Below are 12,766 nucleotides of genomic sequence, written 5' to 3'. Positions count from 1 at the left end.
TAAAGACGTCCTCTTCCAAAAAAACCCAAACCCAATCCTCACACACAGTTCTCTTCCACAAAAAGTGCAAAAGTTTCCTGCCATTACGCTGCCATTCAGAATCTTGCAGTTTTCTGACTTACAATGTAATGGTTGGTTCCTTGCATGTTATAAAACCTTTTACAAGAACACCAATGGACAGGCAGTCCTGAGACACTTATACTACTCCATTTCCTCTCGGTGCCCATCCTGTTTACAGTTGCTTCTCACTGGTTTCTTACCACAGTTAAAAGTGGATTAGATGAGCAGCCTGCTGATACGCTTAGTCTTGTGTAATATTACTCCTGAAACAGTCCCCTCCAACCACCTTTTTAGCAATCTATGTTATCAGGAGAGGAACAGGGAATAGCGTTCTGCAAAACAGCTGGAAAAATCAAAATGGGGGATGTTTCACAGAGGTAGACTCCTACATTGTCATGTTGTGTCCCCCTCCCATTGCGGGTTCTTTTCAAACAAAGCATTTGGGTTGATTTTTTTTTTTCCTCTCTCTCATTTTTTTTAAAAACTCTAATAAAGATGTACATGATTTTAGTACATATTACTTACAGATGTTGGTAGGGCTCTAGAACAAGACAGAAATTTAGAGAGTGACTTACTGGCCTAATAAACTATGTCAGTGTTTGCCGAAAGCGTTATTTAGGACTCGAGGGACACGCTGTATAGAGGAGAGCCCATCTCTAACTGGGGGTTTGAGAATGAGCGTCTGCAGGAAATTTCAGTTTATCTTTCACACCAAATCTATACACTTCCAGTTCTTTCCAAAGGGGCGGGGGGGGGGGAAGACACAGAGGAAATAACTGAAAAAACAGAGTGACTTTATAGATTGTCTTTACATCGGTGGAACATTACTGGACACCAGACATATGTGGGACAGGCTCTTTCGGAGTAACAAATACTCCAAAGGGGCTTCGTAATGGGCAGAGACCTGCTCTGCACTCCTTTTAGAGCAGCATTTAATAGTTTTTCTTCGGGACTATAAACAAGGGTGAATTTCTTCATTGCAATTTTTGCAATAAAATAGCACAATGGTACGTAATTTAGGTGCTACTGAACTATAAGTAGTAACAAGTCACTGAATTTACCTTCATTTGGCTGGAGACAGCTGCCTGTCAGGAACTGAACAACTGTCGTAATGGGTAGTCCACACAAATCCAAAAAAGTTGCTTTTTCAGACAGGATTCATGATTTCTCCAAATCAGCTTTGAACACTCATTTGTCCTCCATTTTAATTTCCAACTTGTGTAGAGAGTGAACCACGGTTCATTCGCTACAATATACTCACTGACTTACAATAAACAGGCAGCGTGCCAACTTTATTTCTTTTTCTGGCAAAAATACAATTCTGCTATTATTCGGTGAAATATAACTCACAGGCGGCACAAACAGCCTGCTGGTATCCACAAGGTCCCAAAGATTTTGCACGAGGTTCAACTTTTTAATTACAAATTGTGCAATAAAGGACATAACTTTATCCAGTGAGGCCCTAGAGCCAGAAAACACAGTATGTGTGTATTCTGCAAATGTGGTTGAGAAAGTCAGCATCATGAAATGCGGAAGGAATAAACATGTATTTTTTTTTAGCCATATGACATCAACTTATAATTAGCTTGTTTCACTCAAATTAGTGCAGTATATGGGTGCACAGAACGACTTTTCTATAGTAAACAGGCCCAAAAGTCTTAAATTAACATAGAACATATTTATATGTAGCTTGAGTTTGGATTGAACGTACTGTGCAGCTGTAACCTGAAATTTGAATAAACTGAAACTCCCCCTGATAGGCCACCTTTAAAATAACTCACAGTTTAAAATAAGGCCAGTACAAGTTGCAGAACTTGCAACAAACACGGCTGATGTTACTCAGTCGTACAAAACAGTGCAACTGCTCCCCTTTCAGTCTTAAAGCCATCAAAGGACAATTCTGTACAGAGGGTTTTTTCCCAGTTATATACAAAAGGATGGACATTTCTCTTCTGTTCCAGAATTGTGGGAACAGTTTTTACACTGAAAATTGGAGAGTTGTAGCATCAAGGCGCAGTGCTTCATGGACAAGGCTCGTGTTGTCTATTCATCGAATTAGGAATATGGTGCTTTTCTATATTTCTTTAAGCCACACTGAATTCTATTCTCACTAGAGTATAATAAATATACTGTGCCTGAAGCCCAAAGGGAAGGAAATGATGCTGATTCTTCTGTCTCCGTTAACCATTCCTGACACTGTATCATGGACTACCTGTTTCTTTCAATCCTAAAAGCTCTCATTGCTCTTTTATGAGGACAAGTTATTACTGTGAAGAGAGGATAATAAAACCAATCAGTAAAATCTGACTAGGGGTAAAACTCATCAGCACAAGCCCTGCTAATTCTGCAATAAAAGTATAAGGAATGCAGAGGCAGTCTTCAAAACATTCTCTCACCTCTACCACATCACAGCGTATGGCTAAACTCAACACTTCCAGGGAGGGGACAGCCACAGCTTCTCTGGGCAACCTGTGCCAGGGCCTCAGCACCCTCACAGGGAAGAATTTCTCCCTAATACCTAACCTAAATCTCCCCTCCTTCAGTTTAAAACCATTGCTCCTCATCCTATCACTAGACTCTCTGATAAAGAATCCCTCTCCAGCTTTCCTGTAGCCCCTTTAGGGACTGGAAGGGGCTCTAAGGTCTCCCTGGAGCCTTCTCTTCTCCAGGCTGAACAACCCCAACTCTCTCAGCCTGTCCTCATAGCAGAGGTGCTCCAGCCCTCTGATCATCTCCGTGGCCTCCTCTGCACTCGCTCCAACAGCTCCATGTCCTTCTTGTCCTGGGGACCCCAGAGCTGGATGCAGCACTGCAGGGGGGTCTCACCGGAGCGGAGCAGAGGGGCAGAATCCCCTCCCTCGACCTGCTGGTCACGCTGCTGGGGATGCAGCCCAGGACATGGGTGGCTTTCTGGGCTGCCAGTGCACATTGCTGGCTCATGTTGAGCTTCTTGTCCACCAACACCCCCAAGTCCTTCTCCTCAGGGCTGTTCTCAATCCATTCTCCACCCAGCCTGTAGTCGTGCTTGGGATTGCCCCAACCCATGACCAGGACCTTGCACTTGGCCTTGTTGAACTTCTTGAGGTTTGCATGAGTCCACCTCTCAAGCCTGTCCAGGTCCCTCTGGATGGCATCCCTTCCCTCCAGTGTGTCGACCACACCACACAGCTTGGTGTCATTTTGAACACTTCAGTAGCTAAGCTTGTACTCAATCCCAGCCCTGCTTCTCCCTGGTGCTACCAGGGGCTGACTGGTTCACGCTGCTGCCATGAACATCCATTTTAGCCAACCCAGGTGAGACAATGTGTGATGTGAATCACTTTTTAGCTCCATATTGGCTACTCAGATTCTAACTGATCTAGGTGGGGCTGTCACGACACTTCGGCACTAGCACTTCAGATTGAAATTGTCCCTTTCTTATGAATTTGTACAGCACCCAGGATGTGGAAACATTGATCTGTGCTTGGTGTCCAGAAGGGTAATGCCCTCATTTTCATCTCAGAGGGAAGCAGCCCCAACTCCTTGACTGAGCTACTTACAAGTCCAAATTCATGCATCTCCCTACTGAAGACTCCCACATCGGGCTGTTTGTACTACTAACCTCCAGACTCAAGCTTTCTTGTTCGTGGCTTTCCAGGCAATTTAAATATACTCTCAAACCAAGGAACAAAAGTGTATTTATTTTGTGGTTATCAAGGCCCTAAATTAAACAGACATCTTTATCACTTCACCAACAATTTAATGCTTGTGGCATGAGGTTATTTCAATGTCTTAAGAAAACATCTCAGTTCTGGCTAAATAAATAGGTGATGTCATTCTTCATTCAGGCTACCAGATTCTTTGGTGTAAAAACTTCCCTTAGGAGAGGCCTTGGGACATAGTGGCTCCTCTGAGACTATTTACATCTGCCAGATTCTCTAATCTCTTCTTCCTTCCTTCCTCTTCTCTATTTCCTTCCCTTTCACTATAAAATGGCCAGTATTTAACTCTAATGCTTCCAGTCTGCACAACATGCTTTTAAAATTGGGTGGTTGTTGGTTGGGGTTTTTTTATAACCAGAAATAAGGCTTAATTTAAGGTAATTACTCTCCCATTTGGAGGGTTTTGCTATTTGCAGGGCCTTATTTTTTTTCTAGTCAAATTAGCAGGAGAAGTTAGTTTTAAAAGTGATCGTTTTCTTCTAAAATTGTTCTTCAGATTAAGGGTGGTGCTCAGAACCAGAAACTTTTCACTCATGATGGATTTCTGCGTGTCTAGAAACAAAAATAGTGCTATCAAGAAATCATTACTGAGGGGAGAGAGAGGACAATTGCATAGACTTCCAATGAACTGAGAAAATGCAGGTGAAATTTCATCAATTAATAAAGTAATCTTCAAATCAGAGGTGTCTGGGGTCCTCCTAGGAGCTACAAATTGGCCCAGTCATTTTAAAAGATACTTTTTTCTACATTTAGTTTTCTCATTAACATCTCTAATATGGCATCAAGAGCTAACGATCATAAGGATTATTCTTTGGACTTGCACTTGCAACAAGAACAGAACAATAGTACTTTGTGGAGTGAAAAGTGGTAAGAAATATGAACGTTCAATGGAGCATAGTTCAGTGACAGGAATTCATGAATAGGATATCCTTAGTGGGAAAACTGCCATAATTTCAGAATTTAAGCATCGCATCCTCAAGCATGTCCCTTTCTTCTAGGTGGAAATGCTGTCTGACTAGAATTTAAGGATTTTAGTTAGTTTTTCATTATTTTTGGATGCTTGGAACCTCAAAGTGGCCATCGCGCAACTGATTTGTAGCACACTCTGAACAGACTGCGTGAGCAATAAATTCAGTCCATGTCCAATTTACTTTTAAGCTACACAGTTCTCATATATTATTCTGTCTTGGTCAGCAGTATCATCCCACTATATTTACTGAAATACACCGCTATTATTTTGAAGTACATGTTACATACAGATGTTATACCTAATGACTTCTTTGAATGTACTAGCATTTCTCTGCAAAGAGTGAAAATATAACTTTTAATATATATATAATGCTCTGCTATTTAGAAGGCAAATAGAAGGCCCAAGAGCAGTGGAAATGACACGTGCCTAAGGGCGTTCACATAAACCCTTCTAACTTATTATAGAAAGTTTATGGGTGGTCTTTGGGGCAGCGGCGGGTATACTGAAAACATATTTGGAATTGGCTGTTTGGCGAGACCTCACACACAAGTCTGTTGAGAAGCTGGCCCAGAAAACTTTAAAACAAAAAACAAACCACAACTAAACAAAATATAACTAAGAAGAAAATCATGTCCAAGAGAAAACTGCAGCCAATATGGGGTTCAGTGAGCTGTACTGATTTTTGACATCTGGATCCTAAGACAATATTTAAAGGACAGTCACCTGGGTTACATTTATGCAGTTTAAGACAAGATCTTTCTACTTATGAAAGGCCAAAAAAGCCATACTAATCAGCAAAAAGGAACACATTATGGAAGGATTCTTCACATCTGCAGCACCCGACAATTTAAAATGGGCTAACATTCAAGAAATTCACTTAACAGAAAAAAAAAATTCAGAAAATTTCTTGAGTCATCACGGGCTATGAACACCTAGACTCTAAGGAGGCACGGTCTGAAAATCAGCTGAGAAAAGTGACAGTGACCATATCAAATCTGTTCACTACACAGAATACACCTCCACTGGAAATTTCCAGGTGTCTGCAAATTTACAAACCTTGAAAAAGCTTTATTCTGACTATTTAGATAGCAAGAAAAATAATCTCAAATATAATTGAGACATTCCCAAGTAAAATTAAAAAAAAAAATCTTGCAAAGTGCTTCATCAGTGAGGAACTCTTTGGACCATCATTCCACAGTTGCCAAAGAGAAGCCTTTCCTCTTATAGCTATGTCTAACCTTCTTCATGCTAGCTTGCATCGTCACCCCCTTCATATCAGAAACACCGCAGAGAATCACATTTTCCACTTAGTGTTCTTAAAAATCTTCTGTTGGACTCTCAGAACCCTTTCTACTCACACTTTGCTCTTCCTAATTCACAGAATGACCGTCTGTGCAGGTCACAGGATGTAGAGATCAAGCAAGACCCGTGTTCTTAAGAAGACAAAAGCTGTCTGTTAGACTCAGCTCTATGTCTGCATGCCGCGCTCCTGGAGAGACAGATAGCCTTCTCAGTACCGGTGAATGTAGAATTAGTGATGGTTTGCACGATCAAGCATCAACCGTTTCAGTCTGGGTACCTACACAGGCATGAGTTACATCTCCTGAGAGCCAAAACTGAGAATTGTCGGTAACGTTTAATCTCTCAAAAGTAATCTTGACGTACATAGCAGGTAAGAATATTTGGATTTAATGCTTAAGCTTAATAACCTCTCAGAATATGAGCAAACAAGGATTAACTTGTCAGTTGGTTTAAGCTGAGCTCTCTCCTTTGACTTCATTTCAATTACATTTTTTGCAAGCAGCTGAGGACAAGGCCAAGTACACGGTTTACCTCAAAAAACCCACACACATCCTGTTGGACATACTTTGTAGTAAATCAGCACGTAGCAGTGTTATTTAAAAATATTTTTACTCAGATGTGATACTAAACTCTACACAGGTACCAGGTAGGATGTTTCTTTAGTCTTCTTTTATTATTATATTAACAAATATAGCTCTCATCCTTAACACATTCAGTATTTTACATTTTCATTTTCAGCAGAAAAAAAAGTGTAGACATTGTCGGACATATTTTTCTGATTGTAACTGCAGGAAGAAAATTATAGCATGCTCTCTTGCCCATGGTTAAGAATCACAGAGAATGTGAGGATATTAAAAGGTGTATCAGCAACCATAAAACCAATCTATGCTTTCCTACTGGGGAAAAAAGGAAAAAAACCCAAAAATTAAAAAAATTTTGAACTTGCTGACGTGATTCATTTCACCGTTTCTAAAGGAAAGAAGAAAAAGCACCTGGTCAAGCTTTGGTTGAGAAGCTGAACAATCTGTTATTACCTTACAGGAATGCATTGAATAAATGTATTTTAAATAGTAAATAATACCGCAGCAGGCTTTACCCTTACACTAAAAAAATAAAAGACCCATACGTACAGCGTTGCTATGTATTCTTTTTCATACTGCCACACACATCAATATGTTGCCACTGTTTGAAAGTCAAATTTAATTCTAGTCAGGTAGACAAATTCGAAAGGTCTAAAACCAGCTGGAACATTTAAAGTAGTTCTAGTCACGGAGGGCATAGCACTCATCTGTTACAAATAACAGATATTTAAAGCAGTCTGTAGATAAATTATACTAAATGCAAAACATGGTAAAATATAGTCAGCAGGTACATTGTAAAAAATTTCAGGCTGCTCTTCTTGTATGAGACTAAAAAAAAAAAAAAAAACCCCAGCCCGGTGAAGGCAGTTAAGGCTGTACAGTATAAATATAAAATAATAACAGAATAAAATAACAAAAGAAAAAGCAGGTTAAACATTCTGGCACTTCCAAGAAAAACCAAAGCCTCACATCGTGAAAGGCACTTAGTGCCCTTAAACAGGGTATTTTGTGCTGCCACCAGCTTGAGGGCTTTACAAGATTTAATTGCAGAGTGAGTGGAGTCAGGAGACTGTCACCCGTAGGAGAGGAGATGTAGTTAGCCTCTTTTTTTTTTTTTTTCTGAGAACATAACATTTTTTTCTTGCTATTTAATTACATGGGAGAGGGTTTGCTTTTTTTATAGGGCCTTTTTTTTTCTGTTTTTTTCACATTTAAGAATAATGTAAAGTGTTTTTAACAACTGTGAAAATGATTAAGCTGTGTACGTATTGCTAAAAGACCCCCTTTGTTCATGTAGGTGCTATGCTGGCTTTGGAAAGGCTGCTGCTCTAGGGGAAGTAATTATTTAGCTGCCACTTTCTTCTCACTCTTTTCTTTATATCACAATACTGGGGGGGGGGGGGGTTTGCATTGTCTACTGTAGATCTCATTTAATTTTTCATGCAGTAACAGATTCCAAGCCTCCTTAGTCAGCCGTTGTATTTTTCCTATTGGAAGTGCACGTCTTAAGGTGCTATCCTCTATTTTTGCAAACGCTCCGACGCAAACCTCACGGCAGCTGCCAAGGCTTCCACACAAATGGCTCCTCCGGTGTTTCCTGGCAGCTTCCTCGGATCACACAGATACATGTGGCTTATTTCACATCTGCTGGGTGTTTATGGCAAAGCCTACGGACCTGCTAAAGTGAATTTGGAAAAACATTCCCTGATTTCAGAAGCACAAGCTGCACAACGAGAGAAGACGGAACAGGCAGATGCCCAAGGTCCAGTACCGCAGGAGTAGGATGTGCAGGGCAGTCACTACCACTGGCTTGCCTGGCACCTATAGCATTGCTTAAAACCTATCGGTAAGCATCACGGACCAGATTCCCTGTTATGTTTTGCCAAGGTAAAAATGATATCGAAATAAGGTTCAGAAAAGCTGGAATGGGGTGTGAGTTACTTCCCAGAGTCCATTCTGTTTGACTGACCAAAGCCTCGAGTCCTGTGTACGCTTGGTGTTTTGTATCCTAAATTACAATATCTGGCCAAAAAAAAAAAAAAAAAAAAAAATTACCTTTGATCCTCAGTTAAAGCAGACTGAGAAAATCCCTTTATAATTGGTTAATAGTTCGTGGGGCTAAAATTGTTGTTGTAGCACAATCTGTGGGAACAACACAGGAGAAACATTTCCTGCAGAAAGAATGCTGAAGTTTAATTACTACACATCGCATGAGAGAGGATTTCAATTTTTAGGGCCCTGTGTTCAGGCAGTTACTAGGTAGCCAGCTTGTGCTGGAATATTGATGCTTTAGTCTAATCTCTGCTGTGCCAGAGAACAGCGGAGGGGCCTCATTCTCATGATGGGGCAGAAGGAATGCTACACATCTCTTAGGTCTTATCATCATGTACGTTGCTATGCCAGGCAGTTTAATTAATAACTGTCGACGTCTTGTCATTTATCATTACCAAAACGGGAGGTGAGGACCCTTCCATATGCATGCTGTACAAACAAATTAAAGTTCTCTCGACCAGTCTCACGGGTTCGCGGCTGTCAGTCACTCCTCTTGTCCTTCCTGCGGTTCAAAGACTCGCATCTTATCTTGCTCTCAGGGCTGGGCAGCTATTTATATAATGTAAACCACAAACACACGCACGCCTGGTGGGTAATCAACCTCAGTTAATATTGTCGTAGAGGGTTCAATTGCTGAGCTCACGATAAGACGTTTACTACTAGGTTTGAAACGTACATGGAGGAAGAATGTTTCGGGAGCAAAGACGCGCGTGGAAATGAGTCCTTGAGACAGTGGGAAAATGCTGCAGTCGGATAATGATGTCGATATGAGCTTTTTCACTGACTTCAAGTGTCATGAGAGCAATATCTTGTTTGCATATCACATAGCTAAATACTAAGTAGTTCGGTATATGTAAATTGTTCACCTTTGAAATCAGATTACCGTTCTGCACATGCCTTAAGGATACCCAGGATGGCTCTGGGCCCTGGGCAGGATTTCATTTCTAACAGTCAAGCAGGAAAACTTTCTCTCTGGGAATGCTTTGATTCTCGGTAGCATTTTACAGGCAAGATCAATTCCAACCGAAACGAGAAGGTGGACGTAGCTAGAGTAGTAGTGTGAGTAACACACTTCCAAACACAACCCCTTTCTGGTAAATAAACCGTTCATTAGAGGCGCTGCTCTGTCGTCAGGGGCACGGCATGCTGGGGCTGTACGCGGAGAAACAAGAGCCCCCACATATCGTCTTATTTAAGTCAAAAAAACAATAAACTGAACTCTGTTTGTGCAATAAAATGAATTGTGAGAAATGTTCACGTTGATTTGTGGATGCAGACAGAGCTTCCTGCGCCTGCTGGAGACAAATGATGGAGCATCTCCGGTTTGGTTTTGCAGGTCTGACGCTGACGGAGCTGCATCATTCGTGGCTTTTGAAGGCCAGTAGGAAGTGCTGGGGTCCTGCAAGGACTGCCGGAACCTTCCTTCCAGAAGGAGGGCGCTGGCTGCCTTTAAAGAGTAATATTAAGCTGCAACTCACTGAAGTACTCGTTAAAGCCACCAGCATGATTCAGGTCACACTTTCAGCAGGAAAATAGTTAAGCAAAGTGTGGGGTATGGCACTTTGGGCACGCTGAGTGTCCCAGCTCTGTTCCTTCTACTGCTTTCACGTGGGCTGTGACCCCACACGCAGGAGAGTTTGTGTGGCACCGGATAATATCTGTTTCTTACAGACAAACTGTGCGTTACTCTAAGATTTCATGAAGAGAAGGATGTGATCAAACAGCCCCCAGCACACAGATAAGTGCAAACAAGAAAATCCTGCACCAGAGCTTGTGAGTTACCCATATTTAAAATGTCAAAGGGACAAAAAGTGACCAGCGTAAGATAGACCAGAAAGAAAGAGACTTTTCACATGCCATCCCTAGCAGAAGCTCACGGTAGACCTAATACTCGGGGGGTCAAATGGCTGAACTAACCATGAAAGCATTTTAATAATGTGATATGGTGGTAATTCTGGCCACAGTAAATTGTCCTGTTTGGATGGAGCCAAGCTGAAATAGCACGTTGTGCATGCATCAGGAAATGATCTCATAATATACGAAGCCTCAGTCTGTAGGTGATAAGTAAGGGCCCGACAAATTAATCGCATCAGCTGCATTCATCTTTGGATGCTGCTCTGTGCCAGGCCACAATGTGTGGGCTGGAGTCTATTTTTTTCATTTGTCTAACTTAAACAGGTAGTTTGAATTACTATGATACAAATGTTCTATTCTGTGCTGTCTGCATCCTAGATTGTTCTTACTGAAATGGGAAAAAGTATCATTTCATATTTTACAGACCGGGAGACAAATTATTATGCTGACAGCTTGCTTTTGTCAATATATTTTGAATTATACATTCTGTAAATCGAATGAAGTGAATTTATTGTTTTCCTTAGTCTTTTCCTTTTTAACGGCAAAAATCTATATTAATCATTTTAATTTAATTATTTATGATGCCATTCAGAATGCACCAGGTTCTACAGTCCATCCTTTAATTGCATTCCTCACTGTATTATTAAGTCCTTGCAAGATCAGAAATCACGTCTAAGTGAAACGGGAAGAAAGAGTTCCCTTAGGCTCAGGATTGGAAATTAGGAGATGGTATGCTATTAAAAGAAAAAGGAAAAATATAAGACATGAATTGATAGTGAACAACCCCACCCTCCATTTTGAAGGAGCGCATTTCTTTTTCCAAAACGTGGCAGTAAATTTTGCTGTCATATGAATGTTTCCACAGCAGCAAGAACAAAATCTTTACAACATTTGCCCTTTTTTTCCCCTGACACACACAGTGACTCTACCGCAGACATAAGGAAAGCAGGCAAACCTCTAGTTGCCTGCATTCTGTCTTTCTGCTGTTCATTTTAGAGTTAGCAAAGAGAAGATTTTTGGGGTGGGTTTGTTTGGTTTTTTCCCCCCCAAACCTGTTATTTGTTGTCAAAACAAATCATTTTTAGGAATATGAAGACCAAGTTTGTGTGCAGAGTCTTTAGACTCTTTAGATAAATTTATGGATATGTGCTGAAGGCATGAAGAGACCACACATTACTGTGAGAAATAACCATTTTACTGCAATATCAGTCTCCTTTCTGATGAATTTCTAATCCTTGGCAGATGATATAAAAAACATGACTGTAACCAGAGAAGAATAGCTGTAATATCATTCATTTGGCCAGCTCTGTTTCTTTGTTCTGCAAACAGTAGCTAACAACATACTTAGCAAGTCATCCCCTAATCGTGGTTACACGTGATGGATGTCCCAAAAATTAATTTTCAGTTTGTCTCTACTTTCTAGAAAAGGGAAATTATTCCCTTTGGATGAAATCTAAGGCATGCAGGGATTGGAGTATCAGCAGTATATACAGGTAAGAACATAGGAATATTTCTATTGTAAGACTATTATTTTTTTAGTTTCTCCTATCTTTTATATTTTGTTTTAGATTCTTACTCTACAAAACCATTGGAACAATTCTCTTCTGGACAAGAATGCCTTGCTGGCCTAAATCCATGGGAGGGGGTTCCCAGGTATCAGTCTACGGCACATGACATGGAGGAAAAGAGGGGTTTTCTTGTACTGGTGGGTTGTATTATAGGAGAGACAGTTTCTGGAAGGATATGTTTTTCAAACATTCCCCAATATCTAACTTCAGTTGTATAAGCCACAATATCTTGTACAAGTCTGCTTTGGCCAAATCCAGAACTGCCTGGCTTCCAAACTGAGCTGAAGTTCTTAGATGTGCTAACTGCCTAAGTAGAAATAATATCAGGGAATTTGAGCAAAAATCTGTAAGAGAAAGACCCTGTGCAGCATTAACTGGGTTGGAAACCTAGGAGATTGGAAAATATACCATTATCTATCATAATTTATGAAAACTCCCAACCTCCCAGGAATCTGAATGCCTGGGACTGACTCCTTTGGTGAGAAGATGGTCTTTGGGGAGAGGTAATTCTTAGTTTTACGAACATTGATCTAAAGATGATCAAGATGTGAGAATTTATAAAGAAAAGATTCTTTTTCTTTGCTTTCTTGAAAGCAATGTAAGACTTTGACTCTAAGCTAGGAAAAATTCTTGGTGTTCTAAAAGAAATTCAATATGTTTATGCATATTCCGATGGCT

This window comes from Grus americana, chromosome 22, assembly GCF_028858705.1.
Source record: "Grus americana isolate bGruAme1 chromosome 22, bGruAme1.mat, whole genome shotgun sequence".
Taxonomy (NCBI): domain Eukaryota; kingdom Metazoa; phylum Chordata; class Aves; order Gruiformes; family Gruidae; genus Grus; species Grus americana.
Note: the sequence above shows the minus strand (reverse complement) of the source record.